We start from the raw sequence: 7,494 nt of genomic DNA, 5'->3' as shown, positions 1-7,494 counted from the left end.
ACAAAATAAAGCCTTTCTATAAATGCCTGGGCCTGTCTTCATATTTTCTCCCAATAGATCTTTATAAAAATCTTATAAAGCAGCTCAAACTTCAGCTGCTATTGGAATAACAGCAGTGAAAGGGGATGATGCCTGGTACAATGCCGTAAACAGTTCAGGTGCCCATTTTGTTGGTCGACATAGTGTCATGAGGCATTCTTCTGTCTATAAACTGCTCCCATAAACCCGGGCAAGAAAGATAAAGGTGATACATGGCCCGCAATCATACAGTCAGCCAAGATGACAGCAGCCTCAATAGGGCAGAGTAGTTGTGAGTATTAGGGAAATAATATATAATTTCCCTTCCAACTTTGCCTGACAGTTGATTTTACAGTTTGGCAAGCATCCGCTATGGATATAACTCACAATGGGTATCCCTAGTGGAAGCTTTGATTCAAGAAAAGGCAAAGAAACAAGATCTAGCTAGTCATACACACTAGTGAGATAATCTAAGATATTTTTGTTTCAAAACAAAAGTAGGGCAGAAAATTATGGCCAGTTGCACATAAACTGGTACCTATGCTCAAATATCTACTTTCCAAATTCAAGGATTATTAATCTGATCTCTGACTATTACTAAATATCTGACTACAGAAATGACCAGAAGCAATTAGGTCAGAAGCCTATTAAATACTGAAGGACGTTCTATTTGAGAAATCTCCAGCTATTTTCCATATAGGTGATACTAATCTACATTCCCACCAACAGTGTAGAACTATTTCCTTTTCTCAAATAACTAAAAATAGAACTACCATGTGACTCAACAACCGCCCCCCTACTGGGTATCTACCCAAAGGAAGAGAAATTGTTATATCAAAAAGACACCTTCACTCTTTAAGTTTATTGCAGCACCATTCACAATAGAAAAGTTATGGAATCAACCTACATATCCATCAACAGATTACTGGATTTTTTTTTTTAAAGGTGGTATAGAGTGCTTGCAGTGCACAGGCGCAGACAGCCCTTGCCTTGTCAGTAGGCACTGCATGCCAGCCGGTGGCTCTGTGGCCACGGTGCGGGCAGCGGTGGCAGCAGCTGGATTCCCGCACTATGAGCGGCCTCAGCACCTAGGAGAACGCCGCGCCCTTCTCTCTGGAGTACCAAGCCCTCCTCAAAAATGAGAAAATACAATATATATCTCCATTTCGTGTTATTCCAATTTTTGCAGGTAAGGATGAGTTCCACATGGTAGTTGAAGTACCACGCTGGTCTAATGCAAAAATGGGGATTGCTACAAAGGACCCTTAAACCCCATTAAACAAGATGTGAATAAAGGAAAACTTCATTATTTTGCGAATTTGTTCTCGTATAAAGGATATATCCCTCACACTTGGAAAGACCCAGGACACAATGATAAACCTACTGGCTGCTGTGGTGACAAGGGCCCAATTGATATGTGCGAAATTGGAAGCAAGGTATGTGCAAGAGGCGAAATAATTGGCATGAAAGTTCTAGGCATATTGGCTATGATTGAGGAAGGGGAACCCGACTGGAAAGTCATTGCCATTAATGTGAATGATCCTGAGGCAGCCAATTATAATGATATCAATGATGTCAAACAGCTGAAACTGGCTACTTAGAAGCTACTGTGGACTGGTTTAAAAGGTACGAGGTTCCTGATGGAAAACCAGAAAATGAGTTTGCTTTTACTGCAGAATTTAAAGATAAGGTTTGCAATTTATATTAAAAGCACTCATGATCATTGGAAAGCATTAGTGAGTAAGAAAATGAATAAAAAAGGAATCCGTTGCATGAATACAACTGTGTCTGAGAGCCCCTTCAAGTGTGATCCCGATGCTGCCACAGCCATCGTGGATGCTTTACCACCACCCTGTGAATCTGCCTGCACACTACCAACAAAAGTGGGTAAGTGGTTCTATCACCAGAAAAGTTACTGAGATTTCTCTGGACTACACACTGATATTGCTGCATTGTATTCATCTGGACAGGAAAAGTAGTAGCTTTTCAAAGCTTTAAATTTGTAGAACTCACCTAACTAAGGTAAATTTTGCTGTGACCAATTCAATATACTCAGAATGTTATCATCTAAAGCATTTTTCATATCTCAACTAAGATAACTTTTAGCACATACTTAAATACCAAATCAGTTGCCACTTGGAAGTCACTTGTGAATAGATATGCAAGGTGAGCACATATTGGATGTATATGTTACCATATGTTAGGAAATAAAATTATTTTGCTAGAAAAAAAGTGGTATATATACATTATGGAATACTATTCATGCATAAAAAAGAATAAAGTAGTGTCAACATGGATGGAGCTGGAGGTCATTATCCTAAGTGAAATAACTCAGAAACAGAAAATCAAGTACCACATGTTCTCACTCATAAGCTGCTCCTACTTAGCCATCTTGGATCCAGGAACAGTTACTGACGATTCTTAAGCCAATTGTCATGTCAAGGTTGACGTGAGGATAAGGTAAGATTCTTCTGATTGGCATACTAATCAGGACTCATTCATTTCTTGGACTGGCCATGAGGTTCAGGTCCCCAAAGCCCATGAACCAGCTGAGAAAGAGGCAAATATTTTTAGAAAGGGGGAATTGGTTGCTGGATAAATTATCAATGATTGTTCTTTGGCTGTCCAGTATTCATACAAACCCTTCTTTCTGTCCATACTCTCAGAAAAACCTATGTTTTTCTACTAGAGACAACTCAAGATTTAGTGTGTTAACTCCAAGTTTTGATTCTCTGGGTAAATTGCGATCCTCTTCGTCATGTCTGGTTGAAACTTTTCGTAGTTTAGGGACTTTTGTTAATATGTTATCCATTATATCCATCTATAACACAATCCATATAAACATATAAAGAATGGGATAACTTTAAACAAATTTCCATTTGGAAAAGAGAAGAGTGGGAAACAACCCACAGTGGCCATTAGTCTATGACAGTGTCATTCCTGCTGGACAGAAGTGCTGGGGACTACATTCCAGTAGTGAATTATTTGGATGGTCATTCTGGCTGCTCAAAGTCTTCTATTTTTTAGGCTATCCTTGTCCCCTCTTTTCCTTGGCTCCATCTGGGAGTCAGTATGTTGCTAAAAGTAAAGGCTTTGGAGTCAGAATGCCCGAGTCCTAACACTGGATTTGCTACTCTTTTTTTTTTTTTTTTTTTTTTTTTGAGATGGAGTCTTGCTCTGCCACTCAGGCTAGAGTGGCACAGTCTTGGTTCCCTGCAGCCTCCACCTTCCGGGTTCAAGCAACTCCTCTGTCTCAGCCTCCAAAGCAGCTGGGATTACAGGCACATGCCACCATGTCTGGCTGATTTTTGTATTTTGAGTAGAGATGGGGTTTCACCATGTTGGCCAGGCTGGTCTGGAACTTATGACCTCAAGTGATCCACCCGCCTTGGCCTCCCAAAGTGCTGGGATTACAGGCATGAGCCACCACACCTGGCTGGATTTGCTACTTTTTAATTGTATGCTTGGGTTCTAATACTGAATTTGTGACTTTTTAATTGTGTGACATTCAAGAAGTTTCTTAAACTCTTTGTGCTTCAGTCTCCTCAGATGTAAAATGAAGACAATAATAGTACTTGCCTCTTAAAATTAATAAGCATGCAAAGAGGAAATGAATGCATGCAAAATTCTTAGAACATTGTTTAACATATATTAAGTGCTCAGGAAATGTTAGTTATGATTATTTTAACTAGCCATTGGGGAGGATAACATGATAGTTTCAGGGTGTCTTTGGCAGGAGAACATCCTTCAATTATTTTTTGGTTTTAGAGATTCAGGGGTACATGTGCATGTTTGTTACATGGACACATTGCATATAGTAGAGTTTGGGCTCCTAGTGTAGCCATCACCTGAATAGTGAACATTATACCAAATAGGTAATTTTTCAACCATCATCCTTCTCCCAAATCTCCCCTCTTTTGGATTCACCAGTGTCTATGATTTCCATCTTTGTGTCCATGTGTATAGTTTGTTTACCTTCCACTTAAGAGATCAGAGGCCTCAGAGGCAATGCCACACATCTACAACCATCTGATCTTTAACAAACCTCACAAAAACAAGCAATGGGGAAAGGATTCCCTGTTTAATAAATGCTGTTGGGAAAACTGGCTAGCCACATGCAGAAAGCAGAAACTGGACCCCTTCCTGACACCTTACTCTAAAATTAACTCCAGATGGATTAAAGACTTAAATGTAAGACCTAACACAATAAAAACCCTATAAGAAAATCTAGTCAAAACCATCCAGGACATAGGCAAAGACTTCATGACTGAAACACCAAAAGCATTGGCAACAAAAGCCAAAATAGACAAATGGGACCCAATCAAACTCCACAGCTTCTGCACAGCAAAAGAAATAGTCATTAGAGTGAATCGGCAACCAACACAACGGGAAAAAATTTTTGTAATCTACCCATCTGACAAAGGGCTAATATCCAGAATCGACAAAGGGCTAATATCCAGAATCTACAAAGAACTAAAACAGATTTACAAGAAAATAACAAACAAGCCCACTCAAAAGTGGGCAAAGGATATGAAGAGACATTTTTCAAAAGAAGACATACATGAGGCCAACAAACATATGAAAAATGCTCATCATCAATGGTCATTAGAAAAATGCAAATCAAAACTACATTTGAGATACCATCTCATGCCAGTTAGAATGGTGATCATTAAAAAATCTGGAGACAACAGATGCTGGAGAGGATGTGGAGAAATAGAAACACTTTTACACTGTTCGTGGGAGTGAATTAGTTCAACCATTGTGGAAGACAGTGTGGCGATTCCTAAAGGACCTAGAAATAGAAATTCCATTTGACCTAGCAATCCCATTACTGGGTAAATAACCAAAGGATTATAAATCGTTCTATTATAAGGACACATGCACACCAATGTTCATTGCAACACTGTTTACAATAGCAAAGACCTGGAACCAACCCAAATGTCCATCGATGATAGGCTGGACAAGGAAAATTTGGCACATATACACCAAAGAATACTATGCCATCAAAAACAATGAGTTTGTGTCCTTTTTAGGGACATGGATGAACCTAGAAACCATCATTCTCAGCAAAATGACACAAGAACAGAAAATCAAACACTGCATGTTCTCACTCATAGGTGGGTGTTGAACAATGAGAACACATGGACACAGGGAGGGGAGCATCATACACTGAGGCCTGTGTGGGGGAATAAGGGAGGGACAGAGCAGGGTGGGGAATTGGGGAGGGATAACATGGGGAGAAATGTCAGATATAGGTGATGGGGAGAAAGGCAGCAAACCACATTGCCATGTGTGTACCTATGCAACAATCTTGCATGTTCTTCACACATACCCCAAAACCTAAAACGCAATCAAATATATATTAAAAAAAAAAAAGAATGATCAGTAACCCAATCCTACACCAATCAATACATAGCACCTATTCACCAGGATTGGTTCAGTTTAGTTCAAACAATGCAAAGAATAATGATTTCATTTACTGGTCAGGGGAAAAGTTACCACAAAATCTATTATAGATGAAGCTGGACCTGGGTAGTAGAGTCCAAGAGAGAAGAAAAAAATACTAAAACTAGGTCCTCGGTGATATCAGTGAACTAGATCAACCAATAACGAAACTCATCCAACCTCTGGACCGCTGACTGTATGAGCCAGTAAGTTTCCTTTTCTACTTAAGCCAGTCTGAGTTTTGCTTTCCGTTAATTAACGTGTCCCTGAGTTCAGGAGAGGGTTGCAGGGGCTGAACCCAGACTTCTAGGGACCTCCAGCCTTCTCCTAGAGATGAGTGTGTCTGAAGATGGAGCAATGGAGCACTTCTACAAGTGCTAGAGAAACTGCAGACTAATTTTAGTTGCTTCTATAGAAAGGAACTTCTCCTACTGAGACAAAGCAGCAACACCGGAGTGACATTCAAAGGAACAGGCAGCAAAGCTACAACAGTAAGGAACAAATTCCTTTTTCCTCCTCTAACCTTGGAGTCACCCTGCAGTGCCTCCTATTAGCAAAGCCTAACTAGCACCAGCTTGCAAAGCAGAAATGTAGTTTGTATAGTCCCGGTTCTAGCATCACAAAGCAGAAGGCAGATTTGAAGCTTAGATATAATAACTTAAATACTAGCACAGAGAAGTTCATTTTTACTGTGTGGAAGAGGAGCCCATAGTCTGACTGTCAGAGAAGATAAAAATAAAAATAATCCACTTCCTACAAGACATCACCCATGCTTCTTACACCACCACCTATAAAACTATTTTGAATACTGTGAAGAATAATTTAAGGAAAGGGGTTATGGTTATTATTTCTTCTGGAAGACAAATTTGAATAGGTCTTCCCTGACAGCTTGGGTATAAAGAGCTGACCTGTTGACATCTCAGCAACCATATTTGTATATGAACTCTTACTTGCCAGAAACATCATAGTATTTCTGTTCCAACAGAAATGTGAGAATGCTTTTTCCTCAAGAAACTTCCTAGGCATCGTGATTTCTCTCCATAGATATTTATGGAGCCATCATTTGAACATCTCTATTTTCTCTGGGTGCTGAAGGAGAAAATGTTGATTGTGGAATATTCTGAAAATCACCCAGTGTGTATAAAGCTAATAAAAAGACATATTGTGGTCATGGCAGAAGTTTCAAAGCAGTAATTGTGGCCTCACTGTGCCTTTATGTTTGGTAGTCTTTCTTTTGTATAAAATATCTCGTCATTCCATTGTTCACATCTTTGTTGACTGAGTTAGGACAGATTTAATAAGAGAATCTATATTCTTATGCCAATTTTTGGCAGCTCTAATGTCATAAAAGTCTTTCTGATATTCTTCCTTGGGCAGTCAAAGGCAATGGTCAACCACAAACAGCGTTCAGAAACTTCCTTTAACTGCCAGATTGGAAGATCAGCCTTAGACCAGTGCTTTAAATTTCAGTATTTCTAAATGAGACCTAAAGGATAAGTATATACTTTAGGATATAACTTGATGGTTTGTTCTGGAAAACTTCTTCAGGATAATTGGGGATGTGCAAATCAGAGAGTTAAAGTGACAATCATCTTAGCCTCTCACAGGCCTAGAAGTGACATAAAAGGAAAAAAGAAAAAGAAAGAGGCAAACCTATTTCTAGATGTAAGGGTTAATCCAAACCTCTCCCCAAAAAGAAAGGATAATTTAAGATGGTAAATGCGACTCAGTCACTCAGCAAAGTCATGTCACATCCATTCCATGTCCTACATATGTGTAGTTCACAGAATGGAAGCATATAATAAATGCCTGAGAATTTAAAATGCTTATATCACAATTATTGCCCAAGTGACCCATTTTTTGTTGAGCGGTCATTAAAGAGGGTGTAATAATTTAAAGTGTGGGCTCTTGGGCCGAGTTGCACAAATGCAAAACTGGATGTTTTTTATAAATAAACTCTATGGGCCGGGCGCGGTGGCTCAAGCCTGTAATCCCAGCACTTTGGGAGGCCGAGGTGGGTGGATCACGAGG

General features: G+C 39.5%; 1 pseudogene; it reads left to right on the top strand.

Moving 5' to 3' along the window:
• Positions 1 to 1,089: 1,089 nt before the first annotated feature.
• Positions 1,090 to 1,937, top strand: LOC101036055 (inorganic pyrophosphatase-like; annotated as a pseudogene).
• The last annotated feature ends 5,557 nt before the right edge of the window (positions 1,938 to 7,494 follow it).

This window comes from Saimiri boliviensis, chromosome 9 (assembly GCF_048565385.1).
Source record: "Saimiri boliviensis isolate mSaiBol1 chromosome 9, mSaiBol1.pri, whole genome shotgun sequence".
Taxonomy (NCBI): domain Eukaryota; kingdom Metazoa; phylum Chordata; class Mammalia; order Primates; family Cebidae; genus Saimiri; species Saimiri boliviensis.
This window is presented reverse-complemented; position numbering and strand designations above follow the sequence as displayed.